Here is a 17138-nt window from a genome sequence, read left to right on the forward strand (position 1 = left end):
CGGGCCCCACTCCTCAGTGCGCCCTCAGAGAACAGCGCCCAGTTACTCCTGTCTGCCTGACCTCCGGCCGCGCTCCGAGCTCACCGAGCCTGCGACCAGTTCAAGGTCACCCCGAGCTGTGAGCTTACTGTCGGCTCTGTCTCTGCAGCCAGCTTTCCCATTCCAATACCCGCAAGCTCTGCGACACTCAGACACCCCTGATCCTTCTGTGATCCTGCGGGACCTGAGGCCACGCTGACTCCGCGTGGGCTTTGCCCCGGTTTAGCCTTTGGAGCGATGTCCCTCAGCAGAACAGACTTTTAAAAGTCCTGATTTTGTGCGCGGTTGCTCCGCCGCTTGCAGGGAGCCGGCCCCTCCCCCCGGGGTCTATCTTCCTGTCGCTTTGGATTCACTTCTCTGCTGGTCCTACCTTTCAGAAATTGGTTGTTTTTCTGTTTCCAGAATTTCTGTTCTTCTTCTCTTCGATCTGCCGATGGATTTTCAGGTGTTTGCAATCTTTAGATAAGCTCTCTAGCTGATCTCCAGCTAGCTGACGTAGTCTCAGCCTGCTACTTCTCTGCCATCTTGACTTTGCCACCTGTGTCATTCTAATGCATAGCCCAACTCCTAGAACACAGCAGATGTTAATGGCAGCAACAGCGTAGTTTTCACCTAAACCCATTTCCTCTTCTTCGTGGGTCAGGCTCCATTTCCTGCTTTCACGTGCTGCTAAGTATAGCTGTTTGATGGAGTTCCAGCCAATGGAAAGTAAGCAGTAGTAAAATGTGCTGTTCCCTGCTTTTCCTTTTAAAACCCCACATGTTGGGATTGTCTCTGCACTTTCTTCTTACCCCTGGCTTGTGGAGGACAACACAATGACTTTGGAGGCCATGTGTTGAAGATCGTAGAGCCCCAAGGTGGAAGGAACCTAGCTCCAGGATCATCACTTAGCATAAAACAATCATCAATCAGGATTATCTGTTGTGGACTATACTTGAATGAGACACTTTTATTAGATGTGAGCCTTTTTGCATTTTGGAGTTTGTCACAGTGGCTAGCCTTACCTCAATTAACACACGACTCATTTCTCTGTGTGTGTGTTTGGTATGTGGTTAGTAGATATATATAGAGAAGCAGGTATCTAGGATACAGATTGTGTTAGAAATGCTGAGCCCGGCCATATTATGCCAGTCTTCAAGGTCCCTAAAAGACAGATGATTCCATGGGTAAGAATGAAGTATTATTCCAACAATCCAATTCTTGTAATAAATACTTCACATTAACGGTAAGAGACCTGTTTCCCCTTTACACCCATGAAAGTTTTCTCTTCTCTAAGACAACTAACTTTCCCAGTTGCCATGTGCTCGCTGTGTTCCTCTCAACATTCCTATATTGAAACTGAATCCCCAATGTGATGGCATTAGGAGGTGCATCCTTTTGGAAGCTATAAGGTCGTTGGGGTGGAGCTCTCATAAATGGGATTAGTGCCCTTGCAAAGCAGGTTGCAGAGAGCTTTTTTCCTCACCCAGTGATCTGGCTAGAAGACAGCCATCTGTGAACTGAGTTGCAGGTCTTCCCCAGACAATGGATCTGCTAGCACCTTGATCTTAAACTTCCCAGAACTGTGAGAAATACATTTTTGTTGTTCATAAGCCACTCAGTTTTTTGTATTTTGTTATAGCAGCCTGAACATACTAAGATGTGGGCTTTCTATTCCAAAATGATCTTTCCTTCCCTCCTGTGCCACTGAAAATTCCAGTGTTTTATCAGGCGTTAATGATCTTCTGAAACCACCTTATCTTACAGAGTAAACTACTACTTTCTGTTTTAGTTTCACAGAGACTATGAGTTTTTAGGGAGAGTGGCAAAAGTTGGTCTCTGGTGACTTTTCAAGAGTAGGTTAAGATGACGCATAGATCACTGAGCAGTGACATGCAGTGCTTATCTGCCTCACCCTGAAGCCTTTGCGATTCTCCACTCGTAATGGCCGAGAAGAATATTCCAGGAAGTTTGAGATATTGATAGCACCACGTGACTCCTTGCCTGTCCTGGATTTCACCCTCTGATCTTCTATTATTGAAGGAATATAATTCCTAACCGAAATAAGGGCCATGTTTTCTGCCTCCAGAATCATGGACATCAGGAGAGTGAGAGATGAGTGCAGGAATCTAGAAGTTAACTGTATCAGAAAGGCTATAGAAATATTTGGTAGTGGGTCATGAGAGTTGGGGTTTTCCTCTTATGTTAACAGCTTATCCTATTATTATTACTATTTTTTAAGATTGTATTTATTTATTTGACAGAGAGAGATCACAAGTAGACAGAAAGAGAGGGAGGAATAGGCTCCTTGCTAAGCAGAGAGCCTGATGGGGGGCTTGATCCCAGGACCTTGAGATCATGACCTGAGCCAAAGGCAGAGGCTTTAACCCACTGAGCCACCCAGGCGCCCCTACAGCTTATCCTATTCTAACTAACTGATTTCAGAAACTTGCCAGAATCACAAAACTGACCATTAGTAGAGCTGTTGCTTAAGTTTTAAAAGTTACCTGTTTTATCAGGTGTGTTGTCAGACTCATTTTGTGCTCTGTTCCATATTTTGTTGGCCATGGTTTTTGGCTTGAAGCTCTTGACCTAGGAAGATCACCTGATCATTGTATTCTTACAGGCTGAAGAGGGAGGTTTTCATCTTGAGATCTGTAGCCACTTTCTGGCTGGCCAAGTTGTCATGGTACTCCACCTGTTTCCAGCCTCTCATGTCTATGCGATGGCTCTCGTTTCAGGGCTTTCCGGTGACTATGGAGGCAGGAAACACCGATACTCAGTGCAATGCATGCATGCTGGCTCATGGTGGTTGAGCAGCTGGGGTGCAGGCTGCACGTATCCAGACAAGGAGAGCCACAGGTTCACCACCTGCAGTGACTCACCCCTCAGCTACTGCCAGTGGGCTGGTTTCAGGAGTCTAGGGATCTTATGTTCCCGAGGTTGCCAGGGGGCTGGCTAATAGAGCTGGATGTGTGAGGGAATTGATGCTACATTGGGTTAGCTTTAGCAGTGGGGTAATTCTCCCTTTTTCTCCATATTACTTTTCTATGGAGAAGCAATGGTTTTATAGCATCTCTCGGAAGACATCCTCTGAGAGTAAGTTATGACCAGTGTGATAAGGCTCCTGGTCTCACTCCCTTTCTCTGCCTCCTGTGTCCCTGGGATGTACTCTCCAATAAAGTTTACCATGAAAGCTTTTGACTCAGGATCTGTGTTGTGGGGAACCATGCCTAAGACAGAAAGCCTCCTGCTGAGTCAGCCTATCTAAATTGGGGTATTCGAACGACCTGACAAAAATGAATAGTTATGGGGAGAGAGGGTTGAAGGATTTTAATATTTGTCTATTTTTCTGAAAGTCCTGGGAATAATATATTTGTTGTAAGAAATTAAAAAAAAATACAAACTTTGTTATTAATACACTCATTTTCTCTCTTCCTCTCTGCCCTTCCTCACTCACTCACCCACAAATCCAAATATTTGCACTTTAATTGATGGGGAAAAGCTCTGGTATTCATTCCCTGAAAGGCACTAGGGAATTGCCACATTGCCTTTTCCAGGGAGAAGTTCAGCGTCTTCAGAATTATCCCCCAGAGGCTTAAGTGGGTAGGAGAAGAATAAATGAAACAAGATGGGAATGGGAGGGAGACAAACCATAAGTGACTCTTAATCTCACAAAACAAATTGAGGGTTGCTGGGGGGAGGGGGGTTGGGAGAAGGGGGTGGGATTATGGACATTGGGGAGGGTATGTGCTTTGGTGAGTGCTGTGAAGTGTGTAAACCTGGCGATTCACAGACCTGTACCCCTGGGGACTAAAAATATATGTTTATAAAAAATAAAACATTAAAAAAAAAAAGAATTATCCCCCAGAACTGGAACTGACAGGAACGTGGGGCACAACAGGCCAGTGCACATACGAGACATCGTGCTAGCGACTCGCTTGGCCTGGGCTCAGGTTGTATTCCAGATGCAGGTGTGCATGCACATGTGTGTTTTGTGCATTGCAGGGTGAGCAGTGAGGGGAAAACAGCAAGAGAAAAAAAAAGTGTCATCCCATTGAAACATGGCGAGTTGCTAGCATCACAGCCACATGGAGCCTCGTCTTTCAAAGTGTGCATGGCAGATCTTTATCAGAGGAGCTGAGTCCAAATGCGTTCACATTTTTACCTTTGTCAAATGAAGCTTTTAATGACTGCAGGGGTCTTTGAGAGATATTGTTTGAAAATAAATGTAGAGGTTTGGCAAAGCGACCAGAACCCAGACCTTCACCTTTTAAATCACGTTAGTAATGATAGCATGTGTGGTTGCTGGGATGAAATGAACTTGAAATATCATCAGGAAGGAGAAATAAATCAAGATATGTTTCCTGCCGGTGGCTCACTTTGAAAGCAGGAATAAAAGGCCCAGGGATAAGAGGGGGTCAGATCTGGCTTGCATTTGTTACAGTAATGAATGAACAACAGCAGAAATCCATTCTTGATCCACAGAGCTTGAAGAGAGATCGGATCAGATAAGTAACAGGAGTTCTATACAGAAAGAAGATTTCTCACAGCCCAGCTAACCGGGCAATCGAGATGGACTCCTGAGAGCTGGTGGGGGGACCTGAAGAAGGAGCTTGAGAGGAATGGGAAGTGAGTCCTGTGGGTTGGCAGCTGGGGTGAAGGGCTTAGCTTAAGGCTTCAAGCCTTTGCATCTTAAAATTTAACTTTTTTCCCCATCTTACTCTTGGATTGGGACACCTGAAGGCCTTTTACAGGAAAACCTCAAGATTGAACAGCTGTTTTTAAAATTTGGCTTTTTGGGTGGTAAGGAATAGAGTGCAGCCTCCATTACCTGAGGGGAAAAAAGTGTTCTTTTGGGACACATCTGGATGGAAAGGGGGTTGTTCAGGAAGCAGGCAGCTCTAACGACTGCTTCCTTTCTCTGCTACGGTTTCATGGTTCTCCTCTGCTCTCTCAGAAGTCTCACTGCTCCTGTGAGCATATCCAATGCTTTCTTCTTTTGCTACCACCTGGATTTCTAGGCACCTGTCTGTTCTTGAGCCCAGTGTCCTTGGCTTGCCCTGGGCTCATCGTAGCTGCACTAGTCCTGACTCATCACTGAGCTGCAGTTACCAACAGTAACTTAACTCATCCCCTTAGCATTTCTTATTTCAGCTTTCCAAGAAAGAAAGTCTGATTGTTGACCTCTAGGTCTAATTAGCTGTAGTTAAAGACCAGAACCATGTAGTATACCATATAGTCACGTAGGGGCTGTGGGAGGACTGTGGGGAGGACTTATTTACTTGGAAGAGGATGTGGGTGAGAAGGTACAATAAATGCCTGATCCCTCCAGCCCAACAGGCAAAGCTAGATTCTGAGTAGCAACGTACACTAGATGGTTTTGGCTGAGTGTGATCAGACCAAGTTCACCTTTAGGTAATCAGCATGATCTGGATATGGGTATGGCAAAAACAGTAAGAAGTAGAAGGGAAGGAGCTAATGTGTCAGTAACCAGCTACGAGTTGGGCATTTACAAGGAGGCAAAATGGCCTTGTATTAGAATGAACAGCTCTGGAGAAACTATTTAGACTCCCTAAGATTCCATTTTCTTCACATGAAAATAGTAACATCTACCTCTCTCTGTGGCCATGAGATCCAACAAAAGATTATGTGTAAAACCCAGGGGACATTCAAGTATTTGCTGGTGGAACAGCATGGTATGGCTTGAGAACATACATGACTCAAACTAAATTTAAAAATCCAGGCTAGGAATGTTTATAGCAGCAATGTCCACAATCGCCAAACTATGGAAAGAACCTAGATGTCCATCAACAGATGAATGGATCAAGAAGATGTGGTATATATACACAATGGAATACTATGCAGCCATCAAAAGAAATGAAATCTTGCCATTTGCGACAACATGGATGGAACTAGAGCGTATCATGCTTAGTGAAATAAGTCAAGCAGAGAAAGACAACTATCATATGATCTCCCTGATATGAGGAAGTGGTGATGCAACATGGGGGCTTAAGTGGGTACGAGAAGAATCAATGAAACAAGATGGGATTGGGAGGGAGACAAACCATAAGTGACTCTTAATCTCACAAAACAAACTGAGGGTTGCCGGGGGGAGGGGGTTTAGGAGAAGGGGGTGGGATTATGGACATTGGGGAGGGTATGTGCTTTGGTGAGTGCCTTGAAGAGTGTAAACCTGGTGATTCGCAGACTTGTACCCCTGGGGATAAAAATATATGTTTATAAAAAATAAAAAATTAAAAACAAAAACAAAAAAAAGAATGACACAGAGACAGCCTCCCCTCTGGAAGTTGAAAATATAGAGAACAATAAAGGGCTTCACAAGTGATCACAAATACGTGGACACACGTATTTAAACACTACAATTACAAATGTGACATGATCATAGAGTGTAAGAGGCAAATTCTACAAGTATTATGGCATAGACTTTAGGAGCCTAAGAGAATGTATAGGGGTCAGTAGGAATTTACCAAGTTAGAAGAGACAGAGTGTGTGTGTGCGTGTGTGTGTGTACACATGCATGATGTTTAAGGAAGACATTCCAGAGTACGGGAATAATATGCATAAAAGCTTCTGTCATGATACACCATTAGTTTCATCTACTCATTTAGCAGTGAAGCATCCATTATATACCAGGTATCCTGCCAATCTCACAGAAAAACCTGCAGTTTGCCTGGAAGAATTCATTTTGATTCGTCAGGAACAAGACCTCAGAGACCATCTCTCATATTTACTATGATTTAAATTGTGGAAGAGGACCCACGAGGGCATTTTTTTGGAAAGATTTTATTTATTTATTTGACAGACAGAGATCACAAGTAAGCAGAGAGGCAGGCAGAGATGGGGCAGGGGGCAAAGCAGGCTCCCTGCTGAGCAGAGTCCAGATGTGGGGCTTCAACCCAGGACCCTGAGATCATGACCAGAGCCGAAGGCAGACACTTAACTGGCTGAGTCACTCAGGTGCCCCCTACTGAGACATTTTTATGCTTCCTTTGATTAAGCACACAGCCAGGGTATCAGCACTATCCCCTTAACTGAAAGACCCAGCTTTATCCTAGCAGAGACCAGACTGAAAATTTAAATATCTGCCATACTTACAGCTCCCTTTTAAAGAAGTCATTTCAAATGGATCACTGTGTAACCTTTCCATGACTGCCACACGGCCACTCTCCCACCCAGCCCCAGGCCGCTCAGGCCAGGGCTCAGAGCATGAGCTCTCGGCCTCTAAACTCAGGGGCACAGAGGGGCCCAACATTAGGGAAATCCATGTGGCTCAGTCAACTAAGCATCCAACTCTTGATTTCAACTCAGGTCATGCTCTCAGGGTTGTGAGATAGAGCCTCACCTTGGGCTACACACTGGGCATGGAGCCTGCCTAAGATTCTCTTTCTCCCTCTGCCCCAAACCACCCCTGCCACGGTGCACTCACTCTCACTCTCTCTCTCTCTCTCTAAAAATAAATAAATAACATTTAGAACAGCGCAACTTTTTCGGTGTATAGTATGGTAGTTTTAATGGTCATAGTAGTAGTGATATTGAACAGTAAGAATCTGATATCAAACTTCTCCAGATTCTCTCTTAGTATTTATAAAATCTAGATTCTTATTTCTTTTGGAATACAATTTAGAAACTGTTTACAAGAAAAAAAAATTTTGTACCCTCCTATGTTGTTCTGGATGGGTAAGAACTTACAAAAGAAAGAAAGAATGAGGGGCACCTGGGTGGCTCAGTGGGTTAAAGCCTCTGCCTTTGGCTCAGATCATGATCTCAGTGTCCTGGGTTGAAGCCTCTCATCGGGCTCTCGGCTCAGCGGGGATACTGCTTCCTCCTCTCTCTCTGCCTGCCTCTCCTCCTACTTGTGATCTCTGTCTGTCAAGTGAATAAATAAAAATCTTAAAAAAAAAAAAAAAGAAAGAACGAAAGAAAGAAAGAAGAAGAAGAGAGAGAGAGCATGCCGATTTGCACTGCACATAAATAAATGGGAATTTTGGAGCCGTGGTCAAATGAAACATATCCGTAAGTGCCTAAGTAGGACCTAAATATACACGGCAAGGGAAGATTTCCCTTGTGGGAAATAAAGGCTGGCAGTCTTTAAGACTTCTAATAATTCAGTTTCCGTTTTAGGTCGCTTCCCGTTCTGTGCTATAATCCTGTAGTCATCCCTAAACTTTTAGTAAAAATCTGTTCCATATAGCTGCCTTCTGTCAGTGATGCTTTGGAGAATAAACAAGAAACTGTCAATAAATGGAACCAAGCATAGAGAGACAGGAGGGCAGCCACCAGAGGCAATGTGTGAGCTAGCTTCTCAAGAAGCCAAAATTCACAGCAAAAGATCCTACAAGATCAGAAGAGATATGTCATGAATCCACTTCCATCTTCTGGAGGCACTCAGCTGCCCACTGCAGACAGGTGAAGGGCTCCCAGACACTGTATCTGGTCATTCCGTTAAAAAGTGGCCTGCAGAAGCTCAAAGCACATGAGGCCACAGAGGTCCCCAGGCTTCCACACAGGTCCTGCCAATATCCAATGTGCATATTTTCGGATGGTTGTTAAAAGAGATACTGATGACTTGGTTTAGTAAAAACACTGAGGTTACAGCAGGCAGAAATACGTTGCTTCTGCTCTCCTTCTCATCTTCTTGTTTCCAAATGTGTACGTTGTCTGTTGATGGTAGGTTTGTTTTTTTTTTTTTTTTTCCTGTAAGGAAATGAAAAATTGCATCTTGAAAAGCAGCCATAAAGCTTTTCTGTAATTACCAAGAAAACTATCAATTTTATAGACAATCCAACTGATAACATATGGTCCAACACTGTTTGGTGGCTTCTTTGTTGCTGTTGTTGTTTCTTGTGGCGATTTTGTTGTGTTTTGTGTGTTTTTTTGCTCTCTGAAACCAGCACAATTTGGAGTGATATTTTAATTTATTATTATGAAAGGGACAGCAACTGGTTTTTAATGGTTACAGAATGGTGGCTTGCAACCTTGTCCCAGCTGCTGTCACGGCCGTGCGGAGAGCAGACTTGCAGCATCTTGTGTCAGGCACACATCAGTGCTCCCGCCTGCTGCCTCCCTCCCAGTGGACAGGCCGCCACCTGCTGCTGGCACAGCGCCGGTCCTTCGGGGAACAAATGTTCTCTTGCTGCTGGGTGACAGGACAGGACAGACGCTGGCTTTCAAGGGAACCAGGGAAAGGCGCCCTCAGGCCTGCTGCCCCTACTCCTCCACCCATCTGCCTTTCCTGCCTAACGGATCTCACCAATCAGAGCCCTAGGAGAGTGGGCTTTTCAGTTGACTGTGGTCTAGACTGCTCTGTCTCCTTTTCCCTACCAGTCTCCCTTAAGGCTCTAGCGGCCATGTATTTATTTATAACACAAGCATTTATTTTGCCTCTGTCCCAGGCAATTTACTAAATGCTAGGAATATAGACTTGAACGCCTCATCCCTTGACCTTGAGAAGGTCACAGAGTAGGGGGTTAGACCAGACACACCAACCAATAAATTATGTTCCAGCACAGGAATGTAACAACAGGATGAAAACCAAATGTACAGAGAAGCATTCAAGTATTATGTAGGCATGAAATGTAGACTTGGAGACTGCTAGCCACAGGGAAATTCCAGCTTTCCCTCTTGCTGCCCGCTTGCCATTGGACAATTCACTTAAGGTTGTTAAGTCCCCGTGACTCAATAGTAAAGGGTTATGGGAGGTAATACAGTGAAGCACTTCAGCGTGGCACATAATAAACACTCAGTGAGTCTGAGCCATTGTTACCAGTGCGATTTGCCTCTTTCAGAGATGTGCAATCCCAGCCACTGTACCTGTGCGGGGGTTCTGGGAGGCAAGAAAAGATAGAGAGATGGGTTAGGCAAGTGGAGTTCAAAGCTTACAGCCAAAGAAGACCCCAAAAGGCCCTGGCCAAGGACAAAGCTACAGTACACGGCCAGATTAAACTTCCACCTGGACTATTAGGCAGTAGGGACCTGTCAGAGTGAAAGAAACTAAATCCAGGACAGAACAAAAATGGGAAGTTATCATTCAAACCCATTCAGAGAAGAGAATATAAGGCAGAGGTGAGAATCTGGAGCACCAGAGTCTTGGAAAGGCTAGAAAATCTTCTCAAAAAAGGTGACATTTAATCCGGGTCTTAAAGGATGAGTAGGAGCTTCCAGGGAGAGCAACTAGGGAAGTGTAGTCCTTGAAGGGGAAATGGCAGGGACAAATGCATAGTGATGCCCAAGGGGAAAAGCAAGAAGGTCAAAGGAAGGGGAAGGGAAGGAAAAATAAGACTAAAATTTAGAGGGAGGCAAACCATAAGAGTCGCTGAACTCTAGGAAACAAACAGGGTTGCTTAAGGGGAGGTGAGTAGAGGAAGAAGGGATGACTGGGTACATGTGCATTAAAGAGGACAATTGATGTAATGAGCACTGGGTCTTATAGGCAACTGATGTATCAATAAATTCTACCAGTGAAACTAAAAAAAAAAAAAAAAAAAAAAAAAAAGGCCAAATTAGCAAGAACATGGAGTATGTGGATTACAGGGGAAGGAGATGATCCTGGAAACTATAGGGACACATGGAATGGAGACCTTGAGTGCCAGCCTGGGAACCTGGTCTTACCTTGTAAGCCCACAATGGGCACAGATTAGAGTCACCCTTCAAGCTCTCATAAACCCACAATGGGCACAGATTAGAGTCACCCTTCAAGCTCAGAGGGCCAATGCTCAGGCCATACTGATAGCGATTTCAGGTTAATTGGTCTTGGGTAAGACCAGACCATAGGTATTTTTTTTTAAATGTCCCCAGGTGATTCTAATGTGCAGCCAGGGCTGCAAACCACTGCTGCAGGCAATCAGAAGCAATGGAGATCCTCCTTGTGTGCCCAGAATGCTGTGAAGCTAAGAAAAGAGATTCATTTAATTTCAACAAATATTATTAACACCAACTTGGTACCAGGCCCTGTGCTAGGCATTGTAAATATGGAGATGAGTAAGTCAGGGTCCACTGCTCTCTGTTTAGTTCTGCAGAGTTTATGAATCATGTTCACCTTCACTGTCTTATTCTGCCTGGGAATCGAGAGGCAATGTGGTTGCAGTCCTTCAGGGGAAGCAGTGCACATAATCAACTCGGTCATCATGGGGCCTACCCTGAGGTCTGGCGCTGGGCCGAGGTGGAGAAAATGAATTGAGCAATCTTTTATAGAAGAAAATCAATAGCATCTGAACAGCCAGGCATACCAGCAGCTGGGGCTGGCAGGAAGAGGGGAGAGGCACCAGGGAAGGGAGCGGGGCTTGTGGGAGAATACAAGGACAATGCACCAAAAAAGAGAGGAGACATGGAGGGGTTAAGGAGAGAGGAAGGAGAGGAGGGCCAATCGGAGGATTAGGGGGATGAGGTGGTTGTTCCTGAGAGAATTTGGACAAAACCACTGTATTCCACTTGCCTCAAGCTCCCGCTGCTGCTGAGAGCCCTGAATATAGAGATAGGTAATGTGAGGAGGTGTGAGGGAGAAACTAATACTTAGCAAGTTCCTGTCCTTGGCTGGGTGTTTTGCATACATTAACAGAATGTAATCTTCACCAATCACGAATTTTACAAATGAGGAAACAGAAATCCTACAGGTCACTGGGCTACCAAGCTCAGTGTGATGGAGTCATTCATCTCCTTAGAGCCTTAAAAAAAATGTATGGGAGAGTCACTTTGTAAAAAGAGAGATACTTCAGAAATAATTATTTTTCCACTTTCTTTTTTTTAAAATTTATTTATTTTCAGCATGACAGTAGCATTACTTTTTCACCACACACAGTGCTCCATGCAATCCGTGCCCTCTATAATACCCACCACCTGGTACCCCGACCCCCCCCCCCCCCCCCGCCACTTCAAACCCCTCAGATTTTTTTTCAGAGTCCATAGTCTCTCATGATTCACCTCCCCTTCCAATTTACCCCAACCCCCTTCTCTCTAACTCTCCATGTCCTCCATGCTTTTTGTTATGCTCCACAAATAAGTGAAACCATATGATAATTGACTCTCTCTGCTTGACTTATTTCACTCAGCATAATCTCTTCCAGTCCCGTCCAAGTTGCTACAAAAGTTGGGTATTCGTCCTTTTTGATGGAGGCATAATACTCCATAGTATATATGGACCACATCTTCCTTATCCATTCATCTGTTGAAGGGCATCTTGGTTCTTTCCACAGTTTGGCGACCTTGGCCATTGCTGCTATAAATATTGGGGTACAGATGGCCCTTCTTTTCACAACATCTGTATCTTTGGGGTAAATACCCAGTAGTGCAATTGCAGGGTCATAGGGAAGCTCTATTTTTAGTTTCTTGAGGAATCTCCACACTGTTTTCCAAAGTGGCTGCATCAACTTGCATTCCCACCAACAGTGTAAGAGTGTTCCCCTTTCTCAACATCCTCTCCAACACATGTTATTTCCTGTCTTGCTAATTTTGGCCATTCTAACTGGTGTAAGATGATATCTCAATGTAGTTTTAATTTGAATCTCCCTGATGGCTAGTGATGATGAACATTTTTTCATGTGTCTGATAGCCATTTGTATGTCTTCATTGGAGAAGTGTTTGTCCATATCTTCTGCCCATTTTTAGATATGATTATCTGTTTTGTGTGTGTTGAGTTTGAGGGGTTCATTATAGATCCTGGATATCAACCCTTTGTCTGTACTGTCATTTGCAAATATCTTCTCCCATTCCATGGGTTGCCTCTTCATTTTCTTGACTGTTTCCTTTGCTGTGCAGAAGCTTTTGATTTTGATGAAGTCCCAAAAGTTTATTTTCGCTTTTGTTTCCTTTGCCTTTGGAGACATATCTTGAAAGAAGATACTGTGGCTGATATCGAAGAGATTACTGCCTATGTTCTCCTCTAGGATTCTGATGGATTCCTGTCTCGCATTGAGGTCTTTTATTCATTTTGAGTTTATCTTTGTGTACAGTGTAAGAGAATGGTAGAGTTTCATTCTTTTACATATAGCTGCCCAGTTTCTTTTTTTTTTAATTTAATTTAATTTTATTATTTTTCAGTGTTTCAAAATTCTTTGTTTATGTACCACACCCAGTGCTCCATGCAATACATGTCCTCCATAATACCCAGCACCAGGCTCACCCAAACCCCCAACCCCCCTCCTCTCCAAATCCCTCAGTTTGTTTCTCAGAGTCCACAGTCTCTTGTGGTTTGTCTCCCCCTCCAATTTCCCCCATCTCACTTCTCCTCTCCATCTCCCAAAGTCCTCCATGTTATTCCTTATGCTCCACAAATAAGTGAAACCATATGATAATTTACTCTCTCTGCTTGACTTATTTCTCTCAGCATAATCTCTTCCAGTCCCATCCATGTTGATACAAAAACTGATATTCATCATTTCTGATGGAGGCATAATACTCCATTGTATATATATGGACTGTATCTTCTTTATACATCTGTCCTTTGAAGGGCATCTTGGTTCTTTCCACAGTTTGGCAACTGTGGCCATTGCTGCTATGAACATTTCGGGTACAGATGGCCCTTCTTTTCACTACATCTGTATCTTTGAGGTAAATATCCAGTAGTGCAATTGCATGGTCACAAGGTATCTCTATTTTTAGTTTCTTAAGGAATCTCCACACTGTTTTCCAAAGTGGCTACACCAACTTGCATTCCCACCAACAGTGTAAGAGGGATCCCCTTCCTCCACATCCTCTCCAACACTTGTTTACTGTCTTGTTAATTTTGGCCGTTCTAACTGGTGTAAGGTGGTATCTCGATATAGTTTTGATTTGACTCTCTGATGGTTAATGATGATGAACTTTTTTTGTGTGTCTATTAGCCATTTGTATGTCTTCTTTGTTCATGTCTTCTGCCCATTTTTTATGTGATTATCTTTTTTGTGTGTGTTGAGTTTGAGGTGTTCTTTATAGATCTTGGATATCAGCCCTTTGTCTGTGGTGTCATTTGTGAATATATTCCCCCATTCTGTGGGTTGTCTCTTTGTTTTTTTGACTTACCTTTGCTGTGCAGAAGCTTTTGGTCTTGATGAAGTGCCACTTTTCACTTTTGTTCCCTTTGTCTTTGGGGACACATCTTGAGAGAGGTTGCTGTGGCTGATGGTGAAGAGGTTACTGCCTATGTTATCCTCTAGGATTTTGGTAGATTCATGTCTCATGTTTTTTTTCCATTTCAAGTTTATCTTTGTGTATGGTGTAAGGGAATGGTCAAGTTTCACTCTTCTACACATAGCTGTCCAATTTTCCCAGCACCATTTATTGAAGAGACTGTCTTTTTTCCACTGTATATTTTTTCCTACCTTTTTGAAGATTATTTGACCATATGACTTGAGCCCACACCTGGGCTCTCTACTCTGTTCCACTGGTCTATGTGTCTGTTTTTATGCCAGTACCATGCTCTCTTGGTGATCACAGCTTTGTAGTGAAACTTGAAATCAGGCAATGTGATGCCCCCAGTTTTGTTTTTCTTCTACAAGATTTCCTCAGCAATTCAGGGTCTCTTCTGGTTCTATACAAATTTTAGGATTATTTGTTCTAGCTCTTTGAAAAATGCTGGTAGAATTTTGATCAGGATGGCATTGAAAGTATAGATTGCTCTAGGCAGTACAGACATTTTAACCATGTTTGTTCTTCTGATCCATGAGCATGAAATGCCCTTCCATCTTTTTATGTCTACTTTAATTTCTTTCATGAGTGTTCTGTAGTTCCCTGAATACAAACCCTTTACCTCTTTGGTTAGGTTTATTCCCAGGTATCTTATGGTTCTTGGTGCTATAATAAATGGGATCAATTCTCTAATTTCCCTTTCTATATTTTCATTTTTAGCATATAATAAAATAACTGATTTTTGTACATTGATTCTCCATGAAAATTTTCCCAGTCTGGGGAATGGAACCAGCGTTTGTGTCCTAGAGACAGAAAGATCACCCCCCAAGATCAACAAATCTAGAAAGACCTTGAGACACTTGATTGTGAGACTAATGAATCATAATTTTAGACAAGAGCTTTTGAGAGAGTTAGGGGGAACAGATTCCTTACATACAGAGGAAAGTCCATCAGAATAATGTCAGACCTGTTCACAGAAATCTGGCAAGCCAGAAAGGGCTGGCAAAACATATTCAGAGCACTAAATGAGAAGAACATGCAGCCAAGAAGACTTTATCCAGCAAGGTTGACATTCAAAATGGATGGAGAGATAAAGAGCTTTCAAGGTTTAAAAGAGTATGTGACCAACAGCCGGCACTACCAGAAATATTAAAGGGGGGGGGGGGTTCTATAAAAGAAGAAAGAACCCAAGAGTGTCATAGAACAGAAATTTACAGAGACAATCTGTAGATACAAAAACTTCACAGACAACATGATGTCAACAAAAATGTATCTTTCAGTAATTACTCCCAATGTGAATGGCCTAAACACTCCCATAATATGGCACAGGGTTGCAGATTAGATAAAACAACAGGACCCGTCCATATGTTGTCTACAAGAGACCCATTTGGAACCTAAGGATACATCCAGACTGAAAGTGAAGGGATGGAGAAGCATCTCCCATGTCAGTGAGCCTCAAAAGAAAGGTGGGGTAGTGATTCTCAGATCAGATAAATTAGATTTTAAACTAAAGACTGTAGTCAGGGATAAGGAAGAACACTACATCATTCTTAAAGGGTCTGTTTTTCCAACCCATAACACTTGTATAAAGCTCAGAGTAGGAAAGGATGCCACGGATCATCTGGTAGAGATAAGAATGAACCCAGAACCAGCATCTTTTTTGGCCCACATAGCTTCTGGATAAGACCTTCAATACACTTGGAAATACAATCAGGGATTTTGGTTTCAGGAAGAAAATGAAAGAGAAAGAAAAAGCCTACCATGCAACCGCACAGAAAATTTTCTTAGATTATTCAGGAACAATATCCTCCTGTAAGAATCCCATGGGAGGAACTGTGCCCTTCCTCACTGTTGGTGGAATGGCTTGCAGGGAGGAGAATGAGCTCATTACAACCCACTGGAGTGATAAAGCCCTTCTGGAAGGCAGCAGAGTTCTGGCTCATCCTATGCTGTTAAACCACATGATCAGGTCTCTTGTGATTGCTTTAGGTGTATACCCAATTCAGATGTGCTCAGGCAAAGAAAATATTTATTAGAAGGATACTGGATTATCTCACATAGGTGGAAGCCTTGAACCAAATTGCAGGAATGTATGACTGTAGCTGAGTCTTGGAGCCATTGGAATCAGGAACATGAACCATAAGGACTTGTTCATCTCTTTTTTGCACCTCTCTGGTTTTGCACTGCTGGCTTCCTTATCTATCATTGTTGAGTGCCTTCTGCAAAATGGAAAACATGGCTACCAACCATTACTGAGCCTCATACTGCACAGAGTTCATAATCTTGTACCAATCATTGTGTCTAGAGAAGCAAGATTATGTTCAACAATATGGCAGCTGCAGCTGTATACATTTGAATGGGGATGGGGGAGGAGTAGGATACTACCAGAAGCAGAGAGAGAGGAATTAGGATCTCACACTCCATCTGACCAATAGGAAGAAGACCTTTTAACAACACCAGAGCAATGTTCTCACGGTGGGAAGATTCTCAGCACATACTCATATACAAAAGCACATGTTCAATACACAGAGATAAATAATACCTAGTCCTAGTCCTCAAGATGCTCACAATACTAACGTGGAAGGTTATCATGCCCTCTTCCTTTCCTACCAGTGAGAGTACATTTCCCAGCCCACTTGGGGTCAAGAATGGTCATGTGATTGTCCAAGACCATGGAAGATGGTATGAGTCATTTCTAGCCTTGCTCCATAAAAGTGTTCTTCATGCAATCCTTTGTGTGTTTCCCCCTTTCCAACTGAATGGAATGGGGATGACCCCCAGGTAACCTGGGGGCCATGAATTTAAGACCATACAACTACAGATGGAAGGAGCTTGGCTCCTGACTTGATAATTAGAAAAGACCCCCAAACCATAAGCATACACATTAGGCTCTCAGATAAGCAAGAAAAAAACTTTTATAGTATTAACCATTGGGATTTAGAGGTCCATTTATTATACCTGTTAGGCTTGCCTTTGTTAATATAGTTAGTGAACATTGC

At 43.2% G+C, this 17138-nt stretch overlaps 1 long non-coding RNA gene across 5 annotated transcripts in view; it reads right to left on the minus strand.

Annotated features, from left to right (window-relative positions):
- The window catches only part of LOC132000943 (uncharacterized), a 260143-nt gene that overhangs the window by 93531 nt on the left and 149474 nt on the right, over nucleotides 1-17138 (minus strand). The gene's annotated exons all lie outside the window — the stretch shown is intronic.

The sequence above is a fragment of the Mustela nigripes genome, chromosome 14, assembly GCF_022355385.1.
Source record: "Mustela nigripes isolate SB6536 chromosome 14, MUSNIG.SB6536, whole genome shotgun sequence".
NCBI lineage: Eukaryota > Metazoa > Chordata > Mammalia > Carnivora > Mustelidae > Mustela > Mustela nigripes.